Consider the following 11,254-nt stretch of genomic DNA (forward strand, 5'->3'; position numbering starts at 1 on the left):
AAGTAGTTGGTAGTGTACATCGTATTGTAGTTAGTACCTAGATAATTATTTTTTTAGGTTTGGTTAGGTACCTGACAGGTTAGAGCACTTGCCCCACCCTGCCCCACCGTGGCTACGCCCATGTTCACTACCTTATATTCACATAACATTAAGTATAGTAATGACTTATGCCAACAGATTCATTTGCAATATTCGTCATAAACAGACTTAATTAATAAAAAATCTCATCAGTTTCAAAAGTATTTTGTAATAAAGTGACCTAATTTAGAAGTACTTTATATTTTATGTCAAAATATATACTAAATAAAGTATAATTACAAAAAATACTCTGCCAATGTTAACTCAAAAGGTTAATCAATAAATCTACTTAAAATCAATCAAATGCGACGGAACACGAAAGAGATATAGTAAAATGTATTCAAGACTACACTTTTTTGAAGACTTTCTTGTTCATTTACCACAAATTGCATTTTTTGGATTCGGTCACTTTCATTCTAAGGGTGCGATGTGTGATGTGTAATCAAAATACTGTAAAGTTTCATCAAAATCCGTCTTGAAATTTTTTGAAATGGTAGGTAATTAACATCCATCCATTCATCCATGCATGTTCACAATTTTTACAATTACAATTAATAATGTTAATTAGATAAGATTTTATCATAGAGTTACGAAAACATGTAAGGTCATAATGTTCTCGTCATTGTGTAAAAAACAAATTATAACATGGGTCTATAATTTTAATAATAGGTTCAAACCTGCAGTCAAAGGTCGCAACAAGTAGGTGTTAATTGATTACTTCAAAACCCTAACGGTCGCCGGCAATCTTTCATTACAACCGATGAGCTATCATCAAAATGTTGTGATTTACTCGCTATCTCCAAGAAGCGGGGTCATCGCGGTCGTATTCATGTTTTGTGCTCATTGTTTCTAATGTCAAGAGATTCATCAATCAGAGCTTACAGTTAGAACGGTTGCCGATTCAAACCTCAGTGATGACACAGAATAGGTAAGTGCAGTGATCTCACTCTTTGTGAATTTCATGGGACACTTTCTGTAACTTGGGAAATCATATTTCAAAATGACGACTCTTTTCAGAACTTGACGATTTCAGGTACGCCATATACTTAAAACATCCATACACATTCAAGCGTTAATTATGTTAATTACATTTCACAAAATATAAAGAACTAGCTTTCCGCCCGCGGCTTCGCCCGCGTGGAATTTTGTCTGTCACAGAAACACTTTATCGCGCGCGTCCCTGTTTCAAAAACCGGGATAAAAACTATCCTATGTTCTTTCCCGGGACTCAAACTATCTCTATGCCAAAGGACATTGTCAGAAATGGCCTCAAAAACCGCCAAAAAACATTAACCCATCATAATAATTTTCTTATTTTTTTAATACATTAAGCACCCTTTCATGTTAATGGACACTTGAGCATTAAAAAATTAAATAAATAAGTCTTTTAACGTTTACTCTATAATACTATTACAACTTCCGGACGTTTTGGTGCGTGGCATGGTCTAAAACCTATCAAGTTCCATAATTTTTGCCGATAAATCTGTACGAGGCAATAACGTACTTTATTGCTGGGAGTCCATGTATAGTGATGTTCCTGCGGCCATCATAGACAATTAAATATCGATTTTGAAAATAAAATAAATCGACTAAATTGCTCTGAAGACTAGATTTGCGTAAAAAGCTAAAAAGATATTGACACTACTACAAGAAGCTATCTAAAGTGTCCAACTGGTCGAAGGTCGTAAATAAAATAAAAAGAATTGGGACCATAAACTGACATTGACAATGAAAACATCATGGTACTCGTATCATAACTGTAAAAGTATCAGAATACGATGTTGAATCTAATGCCAGTTGAAGTGAGAGAAACATCTGTTGTTACGTCAGTAAACTAAATCAACCTAGTATAGTTTCCAGTCTCTCGTAATCTATGCCAATTCATACACATGTATAATAGACCAATGAACTTTTATAGATTGTGAAAGAGAAGATAAAGATTGTATTATTTTATTAAAATCTTGCCACGAGGTAGTTTTTCAGTAGAAACCAGGATTGGATAATCGCTACAGGCAAGTATCAGAACATTTTATAAATATTTTTAATCGATTATATTCTTATGAATCGTTATCAAATTGTCATTTACTTTTTCAATTAAAACTTTTTCAATCCTTAGTCATGTCAAACTGCCATAATGTCAACAAATTATAAATGTCACGTCAGTTAACTCAATTTCAGTTTTCTGTGCGTATATTGTATTTTTATTTCAATTAAATATGTAGTGCTAAAGGGTTAGTACTAAAAGTGAAAGCCTTTTTTCAGAAAGAAAACCAATGTGGTGCCCTTATCATACTGTTTGAAAGTTACAAGTCAGTTATACAGAGTTGCCGCCATTATAACTCCGTGATACCATACCAAAGAAGAAGTTTTCCTAAACACTTGTGTTATTTTTATATCTAATGAAATAAAAAGGATTAATTTTACTGCCCAAATGGAATAACTTATCCCAAGGGACCGAAGATAAAAAAAAACCTCTCCATAGAAATTATCATCATCACGAGGATGTCATTTTTTTTAAGAATTTGATATTGGTCATGTAAGAAAAGTTAGTTGTATTTCAGTAATAGAATCAACCCTTCTTGTTTGATCAGCAAGAATAACTATAAAAACGCCCTGTAGGAACGTATTATTAAGCAGAAGAGTTTGTTTAATGTCAAAGACTGTCACACAGTGTAACATAAATTGGCATAATGATAATAATAAAGAAATATTTATGTTAATATTTTTTCTATTTATTTATTTTCCCAAACCTTCACAGTGATAGCTGAAACAGCAATTCTGCTGTAAAACTTAACTTAGAACAAACTGTTACAAATATTTTACAAATTAAAATAAAACCGCATGTTGCTTTACTTTCTCGTATAGTTAATAATATGTAATTAATGGCTAGATTATTAATGTTATTTTGTTACCCTCAATAGTGAGGAGATGTTACAAAATGGTAACCCTGATTTTCATTGTCATTCAAGTGCTCTTTCTTCGCATAGGCTTCTGTGACTTGGCCAATGTCACAATAATTTTCACTGTTTATGGGCCACACACATTGCGATAACATTAGGCGACATTGATTTGTAAGCAGCGGAGTGAAGTCTTGCGACTATGCAAAATGATACCTTATAATAGTAGCGCGTATAGACATAGACGTTATTGCGATGCGTATTACTGTTACGGTAATTGTGATTTATAAATGTAAAAATTATAAATAATTACCGACAGTCTCGACTGTAAAAGTGATAAATTAATCACATTTATCAGTGATTTATTTAATAATGTAACCTTAATACTAACAAATATCATAAAAGAGAACACCGGCTCGTGTACAGTGCTCTTGTATAGCCACACATTTTGAACGTTTTGATATCATATATTAATGTAATTTGGCAAAATGAGTTTGGACTGTTTCTTGCGTAACATTACTTTGCCATAATGCCCATAACATATTGTTTTGATTTAAATTAAAAAATAGGTTAAGGTGCGGCGGGGATGGCCCTTGGGCCACCGCTAAGCCGCCTATTTAGTTTTATACACACCTAAATGATCTCATATTAATCACATTTACCAAATCATGAGGTAATTATTCATAATAACCGGCGATTATTCATAATTTTCACATTTATCACATTTACCGTAACATTACCACTATTGTCAAATGATATTATAGGTGTCAAACAGGATACGTTCAGAAATTAATATTACGATTTTAAGACAAGACAACTTTTTATTGACGAAGTTGCTGGGACAGCTAGAAATTATTATACCATAACTTTTTTTTCCAGCACTTTAAGAAAATAATAAATGTATGAAAATGACAAATCTTCGAACGTGTATAATAACGTGCCAAAGTAATCATATAATTTTGGCACCATAATAAATATTGCCGTTTATGTTGTAAAGATCATGCAGCGCTACTTGCGGAGATTATTGGAAAGAAAACGCTATGAAAACTCTATGATACTGAAGCCACTTTAACGAACACGAAGTGCTCATACAATGCTGCGTATTTTCTTCCAGTCTTTAGTCAGGACTTTAGTCGAATTAAAACCCTGGCTGAACGTGATATAGCCGCATTAGAATACGGTGCTTTTTTGCATAATCGCAAGACTTCGTTCCGGTGTCGACCAAATGTTATCACGATGTATGTGGCCCAGGGGTTACTGTAGCCGCTAAGGTTTGAAACTTCTTGCTTATAATATTGTAGTCTTTGGCATAGACTACGACGGTAGCCATGGAGATAGGAGTTTGTTATCTCATGTCAGATGTAAATAGTGAAAAGAAAACCCATGATTCGTGTTATTTTTATGCAATATGTAGTATTTTATAAAAGTGGAACCCCGAGTCATTTCCAAAACCCATTCTATTATTATATACGATTTGGCTTCGATATCTACAATACAATAGGAGTTTATTTCATGTGTCAGATATCAAGGGTGGAAACTACCTATGATTCATGTTGTTTATTTACGTGCAATATGTGGGCATATTATAAAAGTGAAAGGCCGAGTTGTATTTCTAAAACTTGTTCTATTATTTTATACTATTTGGCTGCGACTCGGCGTGACGACAATACAAAACATTTTTCGCGACTCGGTGTTCATACATTCACACAATACAATCAATGTGATTTAGACGCCATGTTGCCATAAAGGACATATTATAAAATCGCTGTGATTTAATATTCTTAATCATTAATTTTATGGCAAGTGTCCATCAGGAATCATTGTTCTTACACACAGAATCATATTATTTCGCTTTCGGGTAGTAATATGTCAAAATTGTTGGTTTTTAGGCGAACAATGTATGGAGAACGAACATTGTCCTTTCATCAAAATCGGTTGCGAGGTTTAAGCGGGAAAGCGTAACAGACAGACAGACAGACAGACAGACAGACAGACAGACAGACAGACAGAGTTACTTTCGCATTTATAATATTAGTTGGGAAGTTGGGATTTAGTTCTTTTAGACCGCTTTCACATTAAGGCGTCAGACGCGCGACAGCAACGCAACATCGGCGTTTTTTGTCGGCAGCGCGTCTGTTGCGCGTTTGTCGCGCTGCTAAAGTCTCCTAGATACGAAAGCTCTTAGCTAACCCTTAACACTTGCCTTCTGCCAAAGAGGTAGGCTTACTTACTGTGCACATTTCTACTGTGATGATGTATTGTAATCTGTGTGTCTATCATTGTATTTGGGTTATTGCTTTGTGAATGCTGTGAGAGTTGCAATGGGAATCAGTATTAATAGATTTCTGTGTGTTTCAGTCTTTGATGCCAATATCCTACATATTGATGGCTCGGGTTTGTATCATTTGAAAGCTTTGACGGCTTCCTGACTGATTTGCCGTAGAGAGAAACTGATTGAGGAAAGATACGACCAGTTTAGGTTAGATGATTTCTTGCTCAGTGAGTAGGTAGGTATAGCTCTGTCCATTTTCTCTTTCAACATCAGTTTTAAAGGAAATAAGTATTTTAATGCATGTCAATGACATGTAGGGGAGAGTGGGGTGTATTGAGCCTCAGGATCTAGAGCCTCGTATAAACAAAAATCAGTCTTGACATACGCTGACAATAGAGTTCTGTGTTACCTACTATTCTGTGGTATTTATTACCTAATATTTTGTGGTATCATTGATTTGAAATGCTGCTCATAAAAATGCAGCCAATGGTCGTGTTCTCAATCACTTTTTTTTCTGTTTCACTATTTTTTCTGTTTCACTATTATCACCAACAAGGAAAACAGTTAACAGTAAATAGGAACCATTCATTGAAACGTTGAGACTAGAGGCGCAGTGTAAAAATATTAATATTTATTTATTATTTAAAAATTTGCGAATGGTAAATTACCTACTATTTATGTTGCTATGTGAATGGGTTTACATTTTACATAAGGCATAACTATAAATTGAATAAAACAAACAGCTATTCCCGGAATATTCTGAGCCGTAAACATATTAACCTTGACTGCGAAATGGGACGCGAAGTTGGAAACAATAGAAGGGATCAAGGAGAAAACTTTGCCGATGGCTTAATTCTCTAGCTTCGGCAGTAAATAAACTTAAATGTTTGGACCTTTCATGTAAAACCGTTTTGAATTAAATTGTATACCTAATTCATTTATTATGTATTCTTGTTTATTGCGCTTTATGTAGTCTGAACTAAGCAAAGCTGTTACCAAACAACAAGGGAGCTCACAGACGAGCGACTGTATATCGGCGAGCGCTTGCGACTTATGTCGGCGACTGTCGCCAACATAATGTCGCTTGTCTGTGAGCTCTCTTACACATCATGAATAAGTACTTTACCCATTTTTATTTTTATATACTTACATTAAAACACACTCGGGTTCACGCACGGACATTCCAAACTTGCGGGAGTCAAGCCCGCTACGTCAGAGCAAAGCTCAAAATTACTTAATAAGATATCCGATAAAACTTCTTTGTAGGTATAGTATTCAATTAAATCCTGTTAAAACCTTTTATACATAAAATAAACTATGACTAATAGGCAGATAATGCGATTAAGTGTAACCAACACTTAATTGCCTTAGGTCTTATTTCTATAATTTATCCCCGCCCACTTAACATCTTAAGTTTTATTGAAATTATGGTTAGCTCGCCACACGATATGTATTGTTAACATTAAAGGTAATAGCAGACTTATCAACTCGGAAACGGATCGACGCCGTATCGCCTTTTGCGAGCTGTCATCACATTTCGCGCGCTATCAACCGCGATGCGAGGCGTTTACGTTACGGTGCGGATAAGACTAGTTGCACCACCTAACTTTGACCGTAACTATGACGGTAACCGGTGTTTTTTGTATGGAATTTGACAGATTATTGACGTTTGTCAAAGTTAAAATAAGATGGTGCAACCCAGCCTAAGTGTGTGCGTTGCAGTATGGAGTTTCATGCAAAGAATACTGCGCCTACCGCCTGGAGCTGATACGGTTACAATCCCTTTGTGGATTGATAAATGTGCTACGTCCTTTAAACCAGCTAGGACCGGTATATCGGGGTCTATTTACACGCCAATTACTTTTGCCGGCCGCCAAAGTAATCGATGAGCCATTGTGCGGACAGACGGTGTAACCAGAATAGGTCAGCCCAGTCATATTAAGTTGCATGTTGTAGAGTACGCTTCTGTATTGTGAAGTGTTCTTGTACTATAATTGGATTGAATCATAAAATCGTACTTTTCTATTTGCAGTGGAATAATAGGAATGAAAACCAATGGATACAATAAAATGATTCAATATCTAAATAATACTTGTCTCTAAATATTGCTTATGTTGAATCGAAACAAGTTAAGAATAAGAAGAATAAATTTATTACTGTATTTAAACTTAACCTAAACACGTAACTTAGTTAAACGCTTGAAAGATTAAAAACTTCAGCATAAAGTCACTTAGGTACATAATAATAGGTACATAGAGTTTTAATCTTGTGCTAAGAATATTATTATCTATCTGAAGAATTCATTTTACCTTTCCTCTCATATTTTATAATATAAAAAAATGTATTTGTAGCTAGAAATGTAATACACTCGTTACTTTTTGAATTTCATAGTAATGAAAATTGTATGGTGCTGAAAATAGAATGCGTGGGATCCGCACCCCCAATATCAAATTGAAACGCACAGGGATCGACAACCTTTTAAAGGTAGCTGAGACCCTTAATCAAGGTTACTCAGCAGATCAGTAGACATCTTATATCTTTACATTGTTCTATAATCATGATTGATTAAAAATGAGTAGGATAGTGTAACTCATTAATAAACGTCGCGTTAAGACCCGTGTCTTTCTATTTTAGTTCAAAATTAGTGTACCAAAACAAAATATTGGATTATCCCGCTGAAAAGCTTAGAGTGTTACGTAGCGATTCTGCCAATTGCAAGTATGAAGTAGGTATTTATTTATTTAGGTATAGTCATATAGTCACCAAAGTATTTTCTGGTGACCATTACTTTTAGCAATTATGCTTTCTTTTTGCGCTCACCAGTTTGCGCCACTGTCTTAGCCACAAGCAAGTGACAGGACCTTATCGCCAGTAGCGCCAACTGGTGATCGTAAGGAAACCCTCATTAAAAGACTTGCTGGTTCTCTTTGGGCTGTGTCCATTGGCTCTCTGAGATTTGTTTAGGGCCAACCCACACTTGTACTGAATCCTTCAATGCCTCGGACGTGGGGACGGCCGAGTTATTGATGCATACATAGCCCTGTCACCGTTCGATGTTTTAGCCCTGTGACTGTTGTAATTTCAATAACTCTTGCTTTGTTTACCTCGTTTGTGCTGGAATAGCTTTGTCCTGCTCCTTAGAATCAGAATTTAATATGTAATTTACTTCTTAAATGAGTAAAGTGTTAGCTTTTATTTTATTTCATTTTAAAAGATATCAAATGCTAACTTTGCACAACTTCACTCGTGGTAGGTATGAATGAAACTAAAGCAATCGTGTAACTATCGAATCAACGTTAGGTATGTAAAACCATTTTTGAAAATTAAAAGTGCAAATATATTGTAACAGGTATGTAAACAGGTAATAGGTAATCCAATGGTTTTTAATTTCAATCCGTTATTTACAAGACAACCTGTATAATTATCAAGATGGTCGTGCTTCTCTTGGTAATAAACATACAGAAATAATTCAGAAAATAACATACTTTTATTCTTAAATCAAAATAAATGCATTCCACACAATTTCACGGAAGATATAATAGCGGCAGATTGGCCATCTATCACATAGGACCTTTACAAGAGTGCGATAATTATTCGTAATGGATGGCCGTTTAATGAGCGGTGTCCAATGTGCAAGGTCGACATGAGAAAACAAGATGAGAGGCAGAACGGGTATGGTTTTAGGGATCTGTTTGCAGATATCTCACTGACCATTTTTCCTTCGTGGAGGAAATGTGCTAACTAAGCAGCTGTAGTAGTTCGTTCATCATCATCATCATCATCATCTCAGCCATAGGACGTCCACTGCTGAACATAGACCTCCCCCAATTATGCTTTCCATGTTACCCGGTTGGTAGCGGTTTGCGTCCAGCGCTTTCCTGCTACCTTTATGATGTCGTCTGTCCACCTTGTAGGTGGACGTCTCACGCTGCGTTTTCCGGTACGCAGCCTCCACTCCAGAACCTTGCTGCCCCATCGGCCGTCAGTTCTGCGTACTATGTGCCCTGCCCAATGCCACTTCAGCTTGCTAATCCGTCGGAGTATGTCAGCGACTTTAGTTCGTTTACGGATCTCCTCATTTCCACTGATTCGATAGTTCGTTCGTTTCAGCCAAATGACGTCCTCCACTGCAGGACAAAGGCTTCCCCCAAGGAAGTCCAAAACGACAAGTCCTGCGCAGTCCGCATCCCAGGCATCTCTTCCGACCTTCACCAGATAGTAGGTCTTTCTAGTGGGGGGCCTGCCCACACTATATCTTTCGGCCCGTGGTCTATAAAGGAGTAGTAGTTGCAGCAAGTTAAATGAGTCTCCTTGACGAATGGCAATCAAAACCTCTGTGTTACAGGTCGCTGATGGACCAACGAAGGATCACTCTTTCCTAGCACTCGTTATGTATTAATCAACCGATTGAATTAACACCTATTTTTATTTTTTATAAGAATTTATCGATACTTAAGTACCTTGAAGCGTCGTTATCTACTTAGACTAGAAAATTCAGATTACTGCAATTAGTAAATTACTTTCCTGGATGATTTAACTGCAACTGAAGATCGTCAGTCTTAACGATAAAAACATGATCTTGCACTTGCATGAGGCTGCTAAAGCGAATTATTAAGTGCTGCGGAACCCTCGATGAAGGAATTTAATAGCCCGTCGTTCTTTTATTTTGGTTTTTGGTACGCGCCGCGGCGTGTCCTTCGTCTTTAACACAACATAGGCTGCCTGATTTACAACGCGGTGGACAATGTTAACTGAAAAATCGATTATAAAGTTACATTCGACCGCCTCCGTGGAAACTTCTTTTTGTTTCTCGCAACTTGCCGCCTTCGATATACTTCGGAAAATAAAACAACGTTTAGCTCGAAGCGAAATTCGCAAATTATCGGACCATTCATTTTCGGTTAATTAGCTAATGATATCTCAATAATGAGAGTATTGTCGTCCATACTATTTGATACAATTGAAATAATGCCGATAATTGGATCGCTGTTCAAAACACAACGTTAGACATTTTAGCGCATAATTATGACGACAAGGCTAGTTAGGTTATCAGGATTAAAGCAATAGTACATTTTAATTTTAACAATTCAATATATTCTCTCTCAAGGTCGCGCTGCAGGCACGCTTGCTTGTCTTTAATATATTTCTGAACTGAACTCATCTCGTATTAGAGAAACCCGTACTTTGTTGATTGTGTGCTGATTTTGAGACTGTATTTATAATGCTGCCGTAATATTACTTGAGAGCTGTTGTATTGTTCTCGGGCGTTGTCGTTTTGTCGCCTCAACAATGAAATTCGAAGCGTGTTTGGATTCACGTCAGTGGGTTTTATTAAAATTCTCCTTATTTGTTGGCAACATTTTTTGTGTCACGACACGTTGACTAACGACGTGCTACACGTCGCCTTTGAGAGTTCCTTGGGGATTCATCGGAAACAATTTTGTAAAATGTCCCACTTTGTTTGCTAGTGACATTCTTATTCGAGAAAATGTAGGAATTATAAAATTTATTCCTGGAAAATGTAAAGCAGCAACCTTATGAGGGTCACAAAAGTTTAAAATACGCCAGTTTTCTACGGATTCTACTTAGAAATAGTAGGTATGACATGACAAAGTAAATTTTTCTTTTTGTGTCCGGTGCTAGAACTATACAAAAAGAATTGTCAAATAAGCTCATAAAATCTTGATTCCACGAATGTAAATCTCATGAAGGCAACCAGGTGCTCACCTGACGTCGAAGTTGAAAATGTATAAAATTTAATCCTAGCTCAAATATATTTGGTTTCCTGCCAAATTTCCTTTTTCGACATGCTCATTTCGGAATTTGAGGCCATTTTATGGCTCGCCGTCTCGTTAGCTGCATGTCTGGAGTGGTATGCACGATGTAGGTAGTGCTTCAAAGCGTCCAGACGTTCCTGAACGCCACTAGAATGCTGTTAGACCTTTTTGCCTCCATCACACAAACCGATCTCGTGTTAACAAACGCTTTACCAAATACTTGAAGAGGA

Source organism: Ostrinia nubilalis, chromosome 11 (assembly GCF_963855985.1).
Source record: "Ostrinia nubilalis chromosome 11, ilOstNubi1.1, whole genome shotgun sequence".
In the NCBI taxonomy this organism is placed as follows: domain Eukaryota; kingdom Metazoa; phylum Arthropoda; class Insecta; order Lepidoptera; family Crambidae; genus Ostrinia; species Ostrinia nubilalis.